General features: G+C 42.3%; 1 protein-coding gene across 1 annotated transcript in view; it reads right to left on the reverse strand.

Annotated features, from left to right (window-relative positions):
- Positions 1–19,113, reverse strand: part of LOC148903298 (prickle-like protein 2) — a 43,907-nt gene extending 24,794 nt beyond the window's left edge. Inside the window, exon 1 of the mRNA XM_088999531.1 lies at positions 19,018–19,113. The gene's annotated coding sequence lies outside the window, so the exon portion shown is untranslated. The remainder of the gene's footprint in view (positions 1–19,017) is intronic.
- Positions 19,114–20,665: the final 1,552 nt, after the last annotated feature.

Genomic DNA, 20,665 nt, shown 5'->3' on the forward strand with positions numbered 1-20,665 from the left:
AAAAGACCCCACCACAGGACCGTGTTTAGCAGAAGAAAACACAAAGCAAAATTACAGTAGAGGAGAAGAACGAGATCATTGAGAATCACGAACGAGGTGTGCATTTGTGGCGTCACAGGTGTGCACCGCGGCTTTCATGTGAATCTCAGCCTGACACATTTCCCACGCTTGGAAATGGTATAAAGGCGCATAATGAGGTCCTCAACACAGAGGATTTGATTTGCCTTCAAGAGGACAAGCAGAAGCAAGCCATTCAGGAGTTGTCATCTGAGGGTGAGGAGGAAGAGATGGCTGCTAAGTGGAATGATGTGCAGGCTTTTATTGAACAGTTCCATCAAGAAAAGACTGTGGCTATGAGAATCATCAACATGATGAATGATAAAGTGATGCCTCAGTTTCGTAAGACCGAACAAGTCAGAAAGCAACGACCATCACAAATATAAATAAAGTGACTTTATTATATAGTGCAGTGTATTTCTTTCATTACAATACAATAGCACATTTATTATAAATCGATAGAATAATAAATAATAATAATAATAATAATAATAATAATAATAATAATAATAATAATACATATTGTGTGTATTCATTTTAATGGTTTCCTATGGGGAATTAATTTTGGGGATACACACTTTTCGCCTTACACACTCTGTTTGGGAACCAATTAAGTTCGTAAGCCAAGGCCCCACTGTATCTCTGTTGTTATTTGTTTATCACCTCTTAGTTTTATCTGTCCAAATACCAGCATCATGACCAAATTACAATAGCCATCCAAGCGTTCCTCAAATAGGGGTAGAAACCCCTCGTTAAATTATTTTAAAACACCGTAACATTACGCCCAGTTTGGACAGCGACACAATCCTTCAATACAGTGATTCCTTGCTACTTCGCGGTTCACCTATTGCGGTTTCAGTGCATCACACATTTTTTTTTCAAGGAAAAAAAACTTTCAGAATAAAAAAAAATGCCGAATGACTCAGAGGTTTTGTACATGGCTGTACCATGATTGTTTCCCAGCGCTGACGTCACCCAATGGCAGCACGATATCCCATGATTTACAGCCATGTGTATTGGCCGTGCCGTGCATCGGCCGTGCATCGGTCGGGTCCCCATTAACCGTGAAAAACAAGGGATTAGTGTACATGCACCAAAAAAAAAAAGTGAAATCATGATTTCATTCATGTATTTTGCATGTGACGTAAATAAAAATTGGACCTGAATGGGATTTTAAAAAATGAGTAAATGCAAAAGTATACTGTAGTTAAATACAATTGAAATGTACTGAACAATGGGCAGTACATGAAAGGTACATGTAATCTTTAATTTCTCTTTAATTGTGTGTTCTCATTTAGTTCATTATGGCATTAAAGGTATGGTTATATAGATTCTTACACTCACAAAAATTAAAGTTGCATTTTTGTTTTTGTTCAGGAATATTCAAAATCTGAATCATCTTTATTGTCCAAGTATGTAGAACACACAAAAAAAATGTCTCCGGCAGTATAGGCTCACTGTATATATCAGTGACGTGCGGTGAGGTTCATGGCTGGTGAGGCACTGACGTCATCATTGGATTGGATTGGATATGCCTTTATTAGTCTCACAGTGGAGAAATTTACATTTCACAGCAGCAAAGTGATGAAAGGAATGAAAGTAGAAAAACAAAATACATGAATCATAGTCAGATTTACAAACATATGAACTCTACAGAGTAGTTTATTCACCATTTGATTGGCAACAGTTAACGTATTTTGTTTAAAATTTCATGTCAGCATTCTTTATATATCCAAACTGTAGCATAGAAAAAAATAATTAAAAAAACGTTTTTAGCGTGTTACCTTTACTTGTAAATGAAGTCCATGCGCCGCACCTTCTGAAGAAAGGCATCGATAACTTCTTTGAAGAAGCCTTCCTTATCTTTTTTCAGTTTTAAGAGTCTCTCTGTCTCAACGGAGATCACTGCCAGTGAACAAAGTCGTCCTTGATCAGTCCTGTTCCGACTGTATGTTTTCAGTGCTGAGAATGACAATCTTGTCTACTTCTACAGCAACAAATGGGGCTGCACCGATCTCCTTTTTAATGTCATTTCTAATGACATCACCAATTACTTCAATTAAATCGTTCTGTATTCTGTTTCACAGGCTAGAAAATACAGTGGATGTCCCAAAATGACTCGCTAGCCTGTCATCTTTCTCAGCGAAAGCATGTAATAGTTCAACATAGTTGCCACGATTAGCAGAGCCTTTACTTTCATCATTTCCACGAAATGCCAGCTGTTGTTTGGCAAGGAAGCAGGTGGCATTGATGAGATATTTTAAAATCTCCCGGTTCTCCTTTACCTTAGCATTGTGGATGCTGATGTTGAGTCTTCGCTCATTTTTGATGAGGCTCCGTTGTAAATTTTTCAGGTCGCAATATCCCATTTGAGTCCAGACATTGTCACAAGTTGAGAACAGAAGGCAGGAAAAGCAGAAAAGGCGGTTTCGTGCTGGACATCCACACAGCCAGCCTTTTCGTGTGTACCAGTCAGCCTGAAAAGACGAAGTATTATGTCCCGTTGTCTGAAGCAAACCTTTTAGCTCCGGTGGTGGTCTTCCTTTAATTATTACCTCCTGCTTCGATTGAAAGTCCAGTTTAGAAAATTCTTTCAATTTAGATATGTAATCCTCCATTCTGAAAGTGAGGCCAAGCAACACGAAAAAATGACTGCAGGGTTGCACTTTACTTGCTAACTGTTTACTGTAGCTTTCTGTCTCTAATTCTATTATTCTGCAGACGCGGAGTCGGAAGTATCTCTGGAATCACAAGCGCCCCCTGTCATGAGGCGGGAGAACTGTTTGCCTCACCTACGCACAGCGTTTTGATAAAAATAAAACAAAATAAACACTGTAGTACAGTGTTTATAATGTACAATGACTCTACATTATATACACCAGATAAACTGTAGAAATTTAGTTCATATACTAAACGTGTTTGAACGCTTTAATAGCGATATGCAGAAGGACAGCAATGCGGTCTCACTGCAGAGCAAGCCAGCACAGTCAGCATAGTGATTGCGCAATCCATGTTGAGGCTCAGCCGGCTGCTGCCTCATCGCTCGTCTCTACTTAGTATTTGAACGGTAAATGTGAAAATTCAGCGATTTTGAAAAAAATCCTAAAACGGTGCAGTTAAATGGACAAGAACTTTAAAGTACAAATCACTAAATACATATAACTGTTTAATTTATTTTTTCATTTGATATTTCCATGACAGCTTTCCATGATGACAGGTGAGGCACTGCCTCACCTGCCTCCCCTCACTGCACGTCACTGATATATATATTTTGCAGTGCTTTATTATCTGGATGTTCCTCTTTCAATGAAACTACCTGTCACATTTTTGTTTTATTTATTTATTTTGATGAATGCCAGTCTATGAATGAAGCACAAACTGCATCCGTGTTTAACCCAGCCTCCCTTGTGATCTAGCAGCATTCGGAAATGTCAGGCCATGGCCTGTCCGGCTGGCTTCCTGCACTCACTTATGTTTGATTAATGATAACTGCTTGGAGACACACGTGCAATCCTTTCACTCACTACTTCGACCTTTGCAGGTTGCACAGTGATCCGCCAAACATGATAATGGCCGCACCAAAGCCGGCCATGCTGTCAGGCTGCTTGAGAAAATAAATTAACACCCGCGGACATACTTTGAACGATAAAAGGTCGAAGCACTGCGGGAAACACTATTGCTTATTGCACGAGCCAGGCGCATAGCCCAAATTTTGTCAGTAGGGTAGCCATGGGGACACGACATTTCACTGATAAGTCTCAATCACAACACCACCATATAACCCCCGCGCCCTCCCAATCGCCCCTTAACTGTTAAAAATTCTGGTTTTCTGTTTCATAATGTAAGCACTTAAGCTGTCTTCATTCCTCCATTTTGTTTTTTAATCCTCATGCGCACCCAAGAGGAGTTGTGCAAGCATGTGTGTGTGCAGCACGTGTGTGAAAATGATCAAGGTCACCGTGAGAGAGACATTTTGGGAGTGCTCCACCTTTCCCTCTTCGCATATTCTCTGAACTTGACTCACTTGATCAGCATAGCCTGACTGTCACCAAAACCCAGAAAAATATCCGTCATTATTTCAACAACAAGCAGCTCTCGTGTAGCACCAATCAGCTCATAATTCCTTGTTGAGAATTAAATTCTTACCGCGTCTTATTTGGATCAGGACTAACAAGAAATTAATTGAAAGGGGGTTGACCCAGTAGGAATTATGCTCTGAACAGAAAAAAAGCCCTGAGTGGGTGACAACACTGCCGATAATAGTTGGAAACATAACACGCTCAAATTGACTGCCTGCATTACTCACATGTTATCATCAGTTGCTAGAAAGATTTATTTATTGATTTATTTTATCTTGGGAGCCTTTCCAGATAGGTCACACACACACATGACACACACACAAACACATGCTGACACGCTAATTGCTGGAGGTGTATTCCTGAAATGCAAAATAGGGTTCTCTTACCTCCAGCTGTACAAAATTTCACAAGGGGCCGAAATGATGTAATTAAAGGGTGACACATTCACCCCCACCGCGTGTGGGATGGCCTGAAATAGAATTGCAGGCTTTCAACACACAAGGCGCTCTCAAACATTGCTTTCACAAGCAAATGGATGTCTTTTGGGCCCGTGAGCCTCCTCGCTTGTTAGGGATTTCATCAGATCACTTGACAGGCGTGATCAGGTGTAATGGCAGGCGAGGTGTTGTCGCAGTGACAACACAAAGTCACACAAAGCAACCTGGAGGGGAGACAGAGCTCATGACCCATGTGGGGCGGGTTAGCAGTGCACACGCTCCCTTGACTGCTGTTCACGCACACAGACAAATCCTCTTGTGTGAAGCCATTTACATGTTTTGCTTGAGGGGACACTGTTATCATTGTGTGTGTGTGTGTGTGTGTGTGTGTGTGTGTGTGTGTGTGTGTGTGTGTGTGTGTGTTTTCGTGGGCGTGAGCATTTGTGAGAAAGAGGACAGAAGAGAAAGAGTCTGTTGCTATGCATTTTTACAAGTCCTCCCACTGGTCACAGAAAACACATCATGGCAGAGAAGAGGAATGGAGCACATGCTACTGCGCACAACATTTTGACACCAAAAAGCACTTGGAGGCTTGAAAGTCGGAAGGGACTCTTCAAATCCTTCACTTTGCCGAATTCCTGATATGAATCGTGGAAATACCACTGCTGTGTTGCATTGCTGACTCCAAGAACAAAGTTGACTTACAAGAATTGGCTTCTTGTAAGTCGCTCTCTGTGTTGACAAGAAAGGGCCTTCTTTAAAGCTCAGCGATGAAATGTTTTCTTAGCATCATGATGGGTTTTGCAATTAAACAGCATGAATATGGAGCATACAAATACTGAAATATATGCTAAAAGAATTCTAGTTAATTTCAAGGAGTTACGTAAGTAGGTCTGTACTGGATGTGTGCTTATGCAAGACACTTTAACTCATTCACTGCCAGACGTGCAAAAATGTGTTCACTCCAGTGCCAGGGTTTTTGTCATTGTCACTCGAATTCCAGGACCCACAGAATATTGAGTCTGAGGACCACATAAACATTCAATGCAGCGTAAGACTCTCTTCTTTCATCAGAAAAAAAAAGATATTTCCCAAATTATTTGGGTCTGGGGTTATATGAGCTCCAAATGAGGACAGCTGTCCAAAATACAATGCTATACATCGATATAGGTTTATATAGCGCTTTAACAACAGCTGAAGCTGGAACAAAGTCCTAACATGGGAAAAAAGGGAAATGCTGCTCCCTTGTGGAAGAGAAAAAAACATTGCCAGAGGTTTGGCCAGTGCTTTATCAGCATCCGAGCAAGAAAAAACAAAACCGAACCAATTTGGTCATGGCGCTTACTGTACTTTCTACTCACTTACTTTACTCACTTACTGTAACTTTCAGCTCAAATGAGCTTCGGTACAATTAAACAATGACCCAAACAATAAAGTTGCCACATTTATTGGAATTCAATGCTGCAAGAATGTGTTTTATCAGAAAAAATATGAACTGTACTCTTTCAGTTTATTTGGAGAGCGTAACAAAAACCAAATGGGACAGAATCTTTTAAACGTCATTTCAGTGTGTCACTTTCAAAAAGGTTTTTGTTTGATTTGTGCAGAGGTTATCCCGGTGTAAAAAACGTGCCTGAGATAAATAACTTCAATGAAGGTTGGAAATCACTGACTGAGACCAACATGATATATAATGTCATAAACGCCTTTTATCTATGACGCCATGTCTGAACTTCATCTGGCCGAAAGCTATGACACACGGCAGCAGGACCCCAAACTGCAGATGTTTTGCCATCCCGAGATGTGGATGTGCACCAGATGGGTGACATTTTCAAATGCTTCACTGTAGTGTAAACCAAAGCTACTTCAACTCAAGTGATCCCCACTTCTCCCCCCACAAAAATGTCATTTTTAGCTTTACAGAAAATGTTAAAATACTAATGATAATGCATTTGGTCGAGACCCAAAACGAAAATGAGCAATGAGCCACTCTGGGTATGATTCACTCCACTCCCTCTGAAAAAAAACTACATCTTTTGTGCTCCAGAGTAATCAAGTTATGACTCACACGAGTTGTTCCAACGTGAACAAAGGCAAAAAGTTGACTGTGACAAGACGAAAACAGAAAATAGTGGGACAAAAGGTGCAGATAGAAAAAAAAAGAAAAAACCAGACAAACATTCTGACACAATCCATCCTTTTTGCAATGACTTGACTGGGTTGTCTTGTCGGTTATCTCACCAAAATTCGAAAACATTTACACCAAAATTGAGAGTACAGTGAGCAACGGAATAACGACCTTGTGAGGCTATCATCTGAGGGGATGGCTGCTACCTGTCAAGAAGCCCTTTTTCACTGACCTGTGAGCAACATCACATTAAAATGCATTACCGCAAATTTCATGCAGACATTCAAGGCTCTGTGCAAGCAAGTAAATGAAGTATTAGTAAGGGCAACAACAAGATGTCCGACTGAAATTTTCAGAAAACCATCATATCCGCTTATTTGCTGCTTTTCAGTTCAGAAAATTGAAATGTAAAGGAAGACAAGAAGGATTTTGCAGAAATGAATGACAGAAAGTGAGACACAAGTTATACCTGCATCTCACATGAAGAAGATGAAAGGAAAAAATTCAACAGCAAGCGACAAAAGGGTTCACAAGGAGAACGTTTTCATTCACGACCAAACTCCAGATTTGAAGGCAGTCGTCCTTGAAGCTTTTGAATATGAGAGCAGCTTTGCAAATCGGCGTCGATCTGGGGCCAAAAAAAGAAAAAACGCTTCGACAGGTTGTAATTACAACCTCTCCCCCACAACACCCATATTCAATTCGTCTTGTATCAAAATCCATTTAAATTTATCTCTATCTTCTGAGAACTACTGAAAAGGCTTGATACATCTCCAAATCAACTATTGTAGAAAAATAAAACCACGGCGATACTTGAATGCGTTGATTACGGTAATCTCCTACTTCTTTGGAATTCCTAGTGAAGGCATCAGCTGAAACAGGTTCTATCTTCTCTTATCTTCTGAAGTCTTGCCTACTGCCTACTGTGCAACTGAATTGCTACAGTACGGAGTCATTTTCTTGTTGCCGCCGCCACCAGGAACAGGATGCTTTTATCAAAATGGTGGAACACAACCAGAGTGAGCGCAAGCGACATGCGAGAGGTCACGAAAGAGCACGAAGAAAAAACCATGGTTAAGTTAAAAAGCCGTGATATGACCCATCCCAGTTTGATCATCAATCTGTTTTCCATCATAAACTTTTAAACATGTTAATTTAGTCAACGATGAATTACGGTATGCCCCTGACAGACTCAAATGGAAAATTCTAACATTTTGAATGTCTTTTTTTCTGTCAAAATAGAAACCAGCTAAGTGTTTTATTATACCTGTACTGTCACGGTGAATGGTTGTAAAATATCATCCATTTCACCCTTCACCATATGAGATGCAAAGTTATGGCCAGAGGCAGCCTTTGTGAGGTTACGGTGACTTTGTAAATTCTGCATTTGCATGAGAGAGAGAGAGATTGAGAGAGGGGGAGGGGGGGAGGTAGAGACAGACCAGACAGACAGAGAGAGAGAGAGACAGGGAAACAGAGCACAAGAAATAGAGAAAGGGAAAGGGGAGGGAGATAAAGAGAGAAAGAGGAAGCGACAGACAGAGAGCAAGAGGAAAAGAGAGAGAGAGAGGGAAGGAGGGAGAGAAAGAGAAAGAGAAAGAGAGAGAGAGAGAGAGAGAGAGAGGGAGGGAAATAGACAGAGAGAGATAGGGAGGGAGAGACAGACAGACAGAGAGAGGGGAGACAGAGAGACAGACAGACAGAGGGAGGATGAGAGAGGAGGGATGGAAGGAGAGACAGACACGGAGAGAGAGAGAGAGAGAGAGAGAGAGAGAGAGAGAGAGAGAGAGAGAGAGACGGACAGAGATAGGGGCGTGGGGTGAGGAATGGAGAGAGAGGAGAGAGACAGACAGGCAGATGGACAGACAGAGAGAGTAAGAGGGAGGAGAGAGAGAAAGAGGACTGAGGGAAGGAGAGACAGACAGAGAGAGAAAGGGAGGAGAGAGAGACAGACAGACTCAGAGAGAGAGAGGGGGAGGGAAGGAGAGACAGACAGAGAAAAGAGAGAGAGAGAGAGAATCTGAGCAAGAGGGCAGTTATCTTACTTTCCCAGCTGTCACCGACAGCTTCCGTGACTGATGTGATGTTCGAATTTGTTTCAAATTGCAAACATGGAACCATGACTTGGACTTGTGGTCAATATAATAAAGCCCGTAGCTTGTGCAAACTAGCATAAAGCTCTGGCGAAAGCTTGCAGGACTAAGCGTTTCACCACCACAAGCTCAAATGTGCAAACTGATAACAGACGAATAATGGCAAATAATGAAGGGAGGGGATTCAGGTGCTGAACAATGTGATGTCTCCCGCCTAGTGGTCCACAGCTGTAACGAATTTCAGTGTTAAAATACAGAAGTCATCATAATCATTTCATGAGTATCCCAGCTACTTCAAAATCCTCTCTGAGTTTGATTGAGTCTCATGCGAACCCCCCCCCCCCCCCCTAGTTGCACATTCCTGTTCTAATCTGAGGATAGGCAGGAGGAATCTTGCGCCCGGGGGTGAAAAGTAGTTCAGCGATGATCATCTTTTTTGCTCCTGAGAACCTAATTGTTACCATCTGTGTTTACATCACTAATCAAAATCATCCAGAGAAATTACAATCTCAAGTATGGAAACCAAACAAACATGATTAAGAACTTTGACAAAAGCCTCTCAAATGGATACTTTCAAGGTAAGAGTGGCTTTTGTTGATCTATTTATCAATTATATTGGACAGGGTCTCAGCCTCACAGATATTTCTATTTATAGTGGTTTATTGAAATAAACTAAAGCAGTCGACTGCTGCATGAGTATTTTATAAACAAATAGAGTGCAGGCCTTGCATAAAAAAAATGATATCTGTCCATAAACAGCTAGCCGTGCCAAAGCAGCAGGTGGATCAGCCCCAAACCATAAACCCAGCCAGTCACTCATCCATCACTTCCTGAAAGTTTCCATTTCATCAAAACCTATTTGAGAACAAACCTTTGGTCCTGCTTTATCCTTGCCAAGGTCATGCGTGAAAGAGGCGGTGATGGGTTTTTGAACTTGTGAATGATCTTGGGGCCAGAGTTATATATGCTAACTGTTCGATGACCGTGCCGCGCCACCATTAGTACAAAAGTATTATTGAAATAAATCTTTTCACAGGGAGGCGTCAGTATCAAGGGAACAAGCTATAAAAATAGTCTGTAGTGGCAGTAGGATGCAGCTCGCAGGATGAATCATCGAGGGGATAGAATTAATAAAGGCTCCCTGCCACCAGGGTGAGGTTTAAGATCATCCATCTTAACTCACATCTTCCATCACGGTTTTTAGGGAAAAAAAAAATCACATCTCAAACTGAATAGTGTGATTCATTAAAAAGACATTTAAGAAAAACAGCGTGCAAAGAAAAATGCTAGCCCATTATGACGTGTTATATGGAATTGTACATGCGTGTGGGTGCTACATTCGCTTCATAGTGTGATTACGTGTTCCTTGGGCTTTGAATGAGTGCGCCTACACTCATAAAAAGAATCCCACCGATGACGTCATTAGTTTAAAGACAGAGTGAGTCAGCAAGCTCGGGGCAGAGTAGCACCACAGAGGATTACCTAAACCCCATTAACAAAAGTGACCAAAGGAGGCTGCGCACTATTTACATCCCACTGTCAGGGTGGCTGAGCGCAGATCAATCCACATGCAAACCAACGTCTGCTCTATTTGCCTTCCCCCAACTCCCCCAAGCATGCAGATTGTAATGTATTTTTTGGGATGGATGGAGGGGGGGGGGTGTAGGTGGGGGGAGTCTCTCTCTTACCATGCATAAACCGCACATTGATCCAGTCAGCATTTTCTGGGCTCCGGAGAAAGTACGGAAAATGCTGATACAAACTTTGCCACAAAACAGAACTAACTCCGCGGTCAATCAAATATGAAGCCCAAGCTTAAAGGGATACTTCACATGTGTATGCCATTTGCAGGAGTAAACAGTTAATATTTTGTCTATAAATTAATTTAGTTTCCCATGAACACCGAATAATTAAAAAAAAAAAAAGGATTTTTATAAATAATATGTCTGGCCGCCATGTTCAGTGGACACATCACTTAAAGGACAACAGACACCATTTTTTTGTTTCCTAACTGACATCAGAAAAACGTTTTATAGCATCTAAAATACCCAAAACACGCAGGCTGATATTTTTAGTCAAATGCAAAACACCAATAAAAATGAGTTTAAGTGTCCCAAAACTACTTCAAAAATACCCCTGAAATGGTGAGTTTCAGAAGGTCCCGCCCCCTTGTTCGTGACGTCTCGCCATTGCTCTAGAATCAAAACAATGGCTTCAGATTCTGAGAAGATGCTTTCTTGTTACTCATCCAGTTGTGAATATGATTCAAATAGTTCTGAAGAAGAAAGCAAAAATGTTTGCAATCAATGAAAGAAGTACTTCAGTATCAATTGAGCCATCAGGACTTCAATGTAGCGTCCGGGAAAATGCACAAGATGGCGCCCAAGCTCCATTAGAAATGGGCTGATTTATCTGCTGGGAATTTGTGTCAACTCGTATCAAATAGTCATCTTGGTGCAACACACAACGATTCACCATCGAGTCATTTATGTGTTTTCCTTCTAATTTCGCCATCAAGATGGACCAACACGAAGTTTTCAGACCAAACAAAGTACCCAAAAGGCATTGTGTGTCACTTTCTTGGTCAGGGGCGTTCCTGACGTGACGTCAGGTCAGGCATCGTCATCAACTCGAAAACAAGACTTCCTGAATATTCAGCGTGAGTCTTAAAACGTAAAATATAGCTATATGCGGTGGAATCTTTGTAAAATACGCTCAGTAGAAGTCATTTGAAGTGATTTTACAAATTATGGACACAACTTGACAGGAGGCGTCGGTTGTCCTTTAATTGTCACGTGTATCTCAACAATGGACTCGGCTGATTCATGATATACACACATAGCGACATCAAATGGAATGCATCTACCATTGACAGGCCTGCAAAGCCTTCTGTGCAGATCTAGAAATATCTGAATCACAGACTGATGTTAATTATATTTTGGCCATGAAATCTTATTAAATGATACCCAATTGTCTTTCAGCTTCCTTTTATTACTTTTTCCCTGTTGCGCTGCCTCCAGACGTGTGTTTTCGTATTTAAGCTTTTAACCAATCACATTTCAGCCATCATTTGTTACCAGGGTCAGAAATCTACCTGGCCTACCAGGAAGGCTACCACCTTCACAATCAGTTCTGCGGGCCCTGTCCCATCAAATGTGTCGATCAAACTGTTGCTCTCACCAATCAGCTTTCCAGTTGGCAACCCAAAAGGGCTACCAATGCCGTCTTGAAGGCGCTGATCAACATCAGAGTTTTCACAAAAAAATGATTGGCTATTGCTGCTATTCATAGTTTGCGAAAACTGCTATGATCATAGGCGCTTGTGACAAGAGCATACTGGCCAGAGCTAGCACACTGTCTCGGTAGTGAGCTGCATAAGCAAATATATTGTGTTGATTTAATAGCAGTTTTGTCAACCCACAATGACTGAAGGAGGAGAAGAAATAGATTTGGTTGGGTATTTACTGTTTAAGCCATTTTCAAGACTGACTTTTCAAGACAAAATTGACATCATTAAGTATATATATATATATATATATATATATATATATATATATATATATATGGTTGGTCAGTTATTTCCTGGCTAATATCACACTCTAGTGGACTTGTAGTAAATCACACCACACTTTTTCATTCTGGATTGATTCAGACGTAGCACTACTGAAGTCCTAGCGTTGAAGTCCGCGACCCGCCACTGGCACCTTCAGCTGAAAGAATGAAGCCATCTTGTTTCCAGCCATTTTGATGGCACAAAATACACTTTGAGGAACAAGTGAAACCAAGAAGTGGCGCAGACATGATGCCTGTTCGCTTGCAAGCCACACGCCCATGAACAATGCTGGAATTAAACCAGCATGTCCTCCTAACTTGTGGGCATGATGGACATAATGTAGTCAAAGTGCCACTTTCAACCATCTTTGTTTTGCACAATAAGAGAGAACGTGAGCAGATGGCTTGAAGGGCTCATCCAGATGGGAAGAGTTCAAAGGAGCAGTGAGGCAGCTCACAAAAGTCACACTGGCAAAGGACTTTTCAAAGTAACCGACAGGCAAAACTGTCACAAAAAGAAACAGGTTTAAGTTCTCAGTCAAGTCAGATGTTGAAACAGTTTGGAGGTCTTTCCTTCACTTTAAAATATGGTGGGAACTAAACACGGGCAGTGATTGATTAACTGGACAAGAAATGCGGTTGGAGCTGATAGGTAGACAAAGAACGGGGCTGAAAGAAAAACCAAAAGGAAAACCGAGTCGACACGAGAGAGAAAAAAACCCCAACAGCAACACAACACAATGTGAAACAAAATGACATTTAATCCAAGCCAAATCAACAAAATGTTGTATTTTTTGTTGAAGCCATCAGAGCTTTTAAAACAGGTCATTGGACAATGGGTGCTACTAGCAGGGCGCTCTGGTCCCTTGAGTGCTCGCGTACGTGCACTGCATCTAAATAATTTTTTTCCCATGTCTAGTGTTGACACAATGATGTAAGCAAATAATCCTAAATATGAAGTAAGCGGAATATTTCATGGAAAAAAGTGCACTCCTTTTTTTCCTCAGTCACATCAACATTTGTTTAGATCAGTGGTTCTTAATCTTGTTGGAGGCACCGAAGCCCACCAGTTTCATGTGCTCATTCACCGAACCCTTCTTCCAATGACTGCCTACTAACTGCAGTCTAGACTAATTGGTGGACCTCTGCGACGGAGGATCCACCGAACCCCTGAGACCGCCTCACCGAACCCCCTAAGGTTCGATCGAACCCAGGTTAAGAACCACTGGTTTAAATCCTCCGTAAAGACAACCTTTGCTCCCTCAGGCGTAATTTAATGACTTCAAGGATTGTGCGTGCCCAGAGCCTGCCAGAAAATTCTACTCTGCATCGTCTCGCCACATTGACCAAAGATTCAGTTACATATCTAGCCTTGATGCACTCTCTCTGCAATAGCTTTGTGGGGTCACACCTCAACATGTTTGTGTGTAGTGAGAGAGAGGATCAGAATAATTTTGGACAATGAGCTTTGGACAATGTGGAAGTCTCTTGGTTTTGTCATTTAGCTCTCTCAACTCTTTGGGCTTTATTTACGAAAGGTTTTACAGATACAAAAACAATTCAAACATGCTTGGGCATGCAATGCTAAGGCTAAATGTTAGCCCTTCAAAGATGTAAAATTGCCACCCACGCATTCTGAGAGGCTGATCGAGAATTAACAGAATAGAAGTTAGCATATTTAAAAGTTTCATGCTTAGAAGGCCCACAATGGAAGCACAGAAAATCTGGGGTCAATCTGAGGTGAACCGAGTTGTCATCTTCATGTAGAAGATCTGGCCTTGGACTAATTTACAACTTGCTAAACTCCTTCACATGAAGAGGTCATTAGCCAGGTTACAAACTATCAGTTCATAGAAAGGACAACCAATTAAAATGTCTACGTTCTGTTGTTTAATAGTTGTTGGCGCTTGGGACCTCCGGGGGCGTGGTATTCATATACTCTCAATAAATAGCTTGGCAAGGGGCTGCAGAAGTTGGGCATCGGTCATGAATGGCTGTGTTCCCTGGCGGCAGTAAAAGACAATCTTCATGTGTTTGAGCCTTTGTTCACAGTGTCCGACCAAATATCTCTGACAGAGGCGCATATGTCAATCATTGAATTGGACATGCACAAATCTTATAAAATCTGACATGAACTGAAACAGTGATAGACAGATTGATAATTCATGCAAGTGGAAAGTGATCGAAGTGTGGTGCAGGCAAAATGAGGCAGTGGGCCCAAGTTTTCAGCTTATGTCAACGTTCTTGAAAAACCCATACATAGAATCGGTCAACCATGTATTCTGCAATTTTAGAGCTTCTGAATGGTTACAGGACTGACTCAGAGCCAGTCACAAGAAGGTGTCATGCCATTTCAGAGAGACAGACTACCTGTTGCCTCACATTCGGTCTGTTTACTTTACAGACATTCAACATGGAAAGTGAAGACCGTTTCTTATTATTGTGTTGGAGTGGAATTGCGGTGGGCACTCTGTAAAGTTGCACATTTATACTATGTTTTCTTGTCGACTTCAAATTCATTCTCAAATTACAAACTGAATGCTGCAGGTGGACGCGGTATCATGTGACACTCTCTCAACCTGCTCCTCTTTGATATGCCGCGAAAAAGCGACATCTTTGTCATCATCTGTGGTTTGTCGCCGAGATGGTAGTGTAGGCTCTTTGTTCTGGCACTCATGTGATGGGGTCTGCAGTCTCAGACTGCGTCACCGTTCAACACTGCAGTGTGGAGAAATCTCTGCAGTCAGCTCACATTAATACTGACAGACATTATTTAAACCAATAAGAAAACACATTCTTTGCTGCAATTAGTTTTGTTTTCATGAAAATCGGAAACAGAGGGCCACTTCAGATAAATGAAACTGTCGTTGATATCGTTACAACATAAAGTTATATTTAGAATATGGCTCTAATCAATGCGAAGTCTGGGAATTTAATTTAAAGAAAAGCACCTCTCGGGGGTACGAGTTGCTCTCAATCATAACTTCCTCGGTGAGAGCAAATTCCCTTTTTAATTTAATCTGGCACAGCAGGATGAGCTTTCAGGTGCCCGCTTGGATAGACTGTGGGGTGGAAACAACTTCCATTTCTTGTTCTGACACCTTGAAGAAGCTTTTTCCAGTGACTGTACCTGCCATCTCCATGGCAACACAAGCAATCCTTAACATGGCACAACACAGATTAAACGATGATGGCGGAAAAAATAAAATGCAATTAACTAAAGCTGCTTTTTATCATTCACAGTATGCCAGCCTTGCACGTTCTGCTTATAGAAGAGAAATGTCATGTCATATCTATTATTAAATGCCCAAGTCATAGGAGGGTGCATTATTAATAACACTCACACACACGCACACACACACACACACACACACACACACACACACACACACACACACACACACACACACACACACACACACACACACACACACACACACACACACACACACACACACACACACACACACATGTACGTACACAGACACATAAACACACACACACATACACTGACACACACAAACGTGTACTTACTTTGACGCACAATCACACACCCAGACACACATACATGCGCACACACACACACACACACACACACACACACACACACACATGCACACACACTTACGTACACTGACAGACAAACACACAATTAAATACACTGACACACACATACAGACACACACACAACATACATGCCCACACACTTACATACACTGACAAACACACACATACACACACACTCACATGACACACACATACAGACACACACACACACTTATGTACACTGACACACTCACACACACTCGGACACACGCACACACACACACACACACACACACACACACACACTTATGTTCACTGACACACATACAGACACACACACAACATACATGCCCACACACTTACATACACTGACACAAACACACACATACACACACACTCACATGACACACACATACACACACACACACACACTTATGTACACTGACACACTCACACACACTCGGACACACGCACACACACACACTTATGTTCACTGACACACACACAACACACACACACTTACGTACACGGACACAAAAACACACAAATACACTGACACACTCACACTTCCCTGACACAAACACACTTACACTGACAGGCACACAACACACACACACACACATGCACACACACATGCACATGTAATGATATGAGCAAATCGTGTTTGCATGTTCTACTAGTGATGCCTGGCTTTAGATCAAAGGAGCATGCGCGCTGTTGCAAGTCAGTCTGATGAGAGCCTACGAGAGCCACACATGTCAATTGCCTTCTCCCTCCAACCAACACAGCTGTCCTAATAAAGAACCTCAACTCTATCCAGAAGTTGTATCATTTACCAAACCCGCTTACACAAAGCAACACATGTGTCAGAATTGGTCTGGAAGACAAGAGGACGATAAAAGGACTTGGAACGGAAGATTCCACGGAGGAAGGACATTGAGCACAACCCATGGCAGAAAACGGCAGAAATGGAAGCTTTACGTCCACCCACAGCTCTGCAGCTAACAGGTAACGTGGCTGAAAATTGGAAGAGATGTAAGCAACGTTTTGAACTGTATTTGTCTGCAATTGGAGCTGATGAAAGCCATTCAAAGATGAAAGCATCCATGTTTTTGCACGTTGTGGGAGAGGAAGCTCGAGAGGTCTACAATAACTTCACAATTGATGCTGTGTTGCTTTGTGTAAGCGGGTTCGGTAAATGATACAACTTCTGGATAGAGTTGAGGTTCTTTATTAAGACGGCTGTGTTGGTTGGAGGGAGAAGGCAATTGACATGTGTGGCTCTCGTAGGCTCTCATCAGACTGACTGCCTACGAGAGCCACACATGTCAATTGCCTTCTCCCTCCAACCAACACAGCTGTCCTAATAAAGAACCTCAACTCTATCCAGAAGTTGTATCATTTACCGAACCCGCTTACACAAAGCAACACAGCACACACCCACGCAATCCGTAACTCTGAAAAGAAAATAAAGCTAAGCACTCTCGATCAAGCTAAAACAGGTAAAGAGCCATGTCAGAATCTCCAACAAGCATTTCAACAAGTAAAACACACAAGAAAATCAAACAAAGAAAGCTCATTCGAGACATTTCAAAATATGCCGAGTATTAAAAAGGCAATTCAGTCAATCCAAGTGAACAAATAGCCTTTGTTGTGCGAACATAATTGTGTAACGTTTGAGTGATCCACCTGAGCTGTCAGCATGTCAGCCACATAAAAGCAGCACACAAGCACAAGCTCACTGTGAAAGCGCCGTATGGGGCACAGCAGCCACAACTCAGAGACACCCGCCCACCCTTCGTGAACCTGAATCAGCCGTTTCTCTGGTGACCAGAGCGGTGATGCAGTGCGAGTGGGGGTGGGGATGTAGCGCTCACTCAAAGCGAAGAGACAAACATTCCAAATCCGATGGGAGCAGTATGAAGGCGGGGATGGATTGATGGATGGATGCTTGATAAAGAAAAAAAAACCTTCCAGGTTCACTGGGGAGCTGCGACTGATTCCTTGACGTGACCAAAATTGTTGACAGGTTGACACTTGCAGGCTGCAGCATCCGAGTCACACAAACGGAAGGGTAACGTTCACTGATGGGGGCAGTCAAGATCAAGTGTGCCTGTGAAATATCAAGTCACGTGGACCCATTTTACGAACATCTCCCAACGCTCTGCTTGAACACAAAAACAAGTCCGCATTCAAGTTTCAAAAAGCCCACTCCTACAAGTTGCACACACTGAAGGCCCTTCATCCGATAATGCAACAGACAAGAATTCTAAAATGGAGAAGTGGCTGATTTGTTCTGTATGTGAAGTAAATTCTTGTGGTTTTTTTTTTACAAATACCTCTTCAACACAATAACAAAATATTCCACAGCAAAAATAAAATCGGGGCTGTTATTAAAAAAAGACCATACTTTGGGCCCCTTCGAATGAAGATTAGGCAATCTTGTACTAGACAAATTGCCTCTTGTCTATGCCACAGCAAAGACGGATGGATGCGGTTCTTCTCTTGCGTGTCTGTGACAAAAAGCTCACAGTAAGCTCAAGAAAAACAGGCAAAATCTGAAATGTAAACACCTCCGGATTTAGCCGACTGTTGTCGCGTTACAACTGTGTCCACACGCTGTGAGCTGCAATGTGTGTGCACGTTGCTTCAAATATTGCTCCCAGCCTAAGGCGAAGCATTAAAAAACAACGCGGTCTTTATGTTTTCCTCTTTGGTTTCCAAACAAGGCTGATAGCGGTGGCAAAGACACTGCTAAAATCGTTCCCACTCCACCCACTCGCTCTTTCGGGGACACTTGGATTTACACTGGGGGGTTGGGGGGGCAGCATGCATATTCGCTCCTATCAGACAGAGAGGCTATGCTTTTCCCCAAGTCCCTGTCGTCTTTTTCACATAGCACTCAAGAGATAAACAATCCTTCACACTCACACGAAAAAACACCCCTTCCTTTCTCACCTTTATGATAGATGCGGCTGTTTCGTTGGGGAAAAAAACTTTCAGCAACGACATTTCCAGACGAAAGACAAGCTTGTAAATACGTATTGAGCATTTTAGTAAGAATGTCAATGTGTACTCAAAATGCTCACACTCAATATGTGTGTCAAAATGCTGCTGAGACTCACCTGTTAGTGCGGCAGCTCCTTCGACTGATCCTTGCAGTGAGTTGAAGCGAGTCGCAAACACTGGACTGCTTCCCGCTGAACGACTGGCTTTGTACCGCAACGCACTCGCGGCTGACGGTTCTCTCTCTCTCTCTCTCTCTCTCTCTCTCTCTCTCTCTCTCTCTCTCTCTCTCTCTCTCTCTCTCTCTCTCTCTCTCTCTCTCTCTCTCTCTCTCTCTCTCTCTCTCTCTCTCTCTCTCTCTCTCTCTCTCTCTCTCTCTCTCTCTCTCTCTCTCTCTCTCTCTCTCTCTCTCTCTCTCTCTCTCTCTCTCTCTCTCTCTCTCTCTCTCTCTCTCTCTGTCATTCTGTCCGTCTCTGTGTCTGTCATTCTGTCTGTCTCTGTGTCTGTCCTTGTGTCTGTCTTTCTGTCTGTCTGTATCTCTCCTTCTCTCTCTACCCCCCCCTGCCTTCACCCTCCCCAACCGGGTCTCTTTCTTTCTCTCACTGTACTTGACTCTTTTTCGCAGTTGGTAAAACGTAATTACCTTTAGAGTGGTACCTCGGTTCTCGACCATAATCCGTTCCAGAACCCTGTTCGAAAACCGATTTGTTCGAACACCGAAACCATTTTTCCCATTACAAATAATGTAAATCGTTTTAATCCGTTTCAAAACCCTGAATGTTTACCTTTTTAGTACAATATTTTATACATTATTTTATGCAGGAAATTGCACATTAAAATGCTGACCAACACATAAAAAGCAATGTATATCTCAGAAAATGTTAAGCAAAATGGCAAAGACACAAATAACATAAACATAAATGTAACCCAGGCTAATTGTACATTCGGAAAGAAAAGAATTATGAAAATGATTTTTTACCTTTGTGGTGGTCAGCAGAAGGCGCAGGTGGATGTAGGAAGTAAATTTATTGTTTGGAAGGAGTCCCCTTCCATAAAAACTTCGGGGAGCTCTTCTGTCTGAGGGGTGCTCACACGTTCAAATCTCTTTGCTCCTGTCACGTGCGAGTTGACAGCGGGGGGCGGGGCTGCCTCTCCCGGCCGCCCTCCACCTGCTGTCAATTCTCTAAACACGGACACGGGGCATTTATACGGTTCACGATCACCTCGCCAATGCCGGATGATTGACTCACCTCGTCACCGTACCTAGACTCTTCCTTTGATGCGCAAGTATATCCGGTCCGAGGTATTTTCCGTGCGTCCCGTAAATTTATGTCATCTTCCGGGATTGCGTAATTTTCCACCCTCGTGTGCCATTTGCTTCTTACTCGCTGTGTTTTCTTTTATTTGTAAATAAACATCCTGCTTGGTTAGTACGTCTCTGCCCCCAAACATCCACTACATTCCGACGAGTCAGCTGCCGTTACTCTCGCTCGGAACGTGACAGCTACGGATGACTCAGCTACAGGATGTTCTTTTCTCTTAAAATATCTATCCAATGACACTTGCTCTCACTCCCACAGCCACATCACTAGATTTCACAGCCTCCTTATTCTTTAATATCGTACTGATTGTAGATTTCGCCATGCTGTATTCCCTAGCCAGATCAGACACTCGCACACCTCCTTCATATTTTGCCATTATTTATTTCTTAAATGCAATAGTTGTACGCACTACTTTTCTTTTTTCACTTGTAGCAGCACTTACTTT

Source organism: Hippocampus bargibanti, linkage group LG01 (genome assembly GCF_051943395.1).
Source record: "Hippocampus bargibanti isolate YZ-2025 linkage group LG01, ASM5194339v1, whole genome shotgun sequence".
In the NCBI taxonomy this organism is placed as follows: domain Eukaryota; kingdom Metazoa; phylum Chordata; class Actinopteri; order Syngnathiformes; family Syngnathidae; genus Hippocampus; species Hippocampus bargibanti.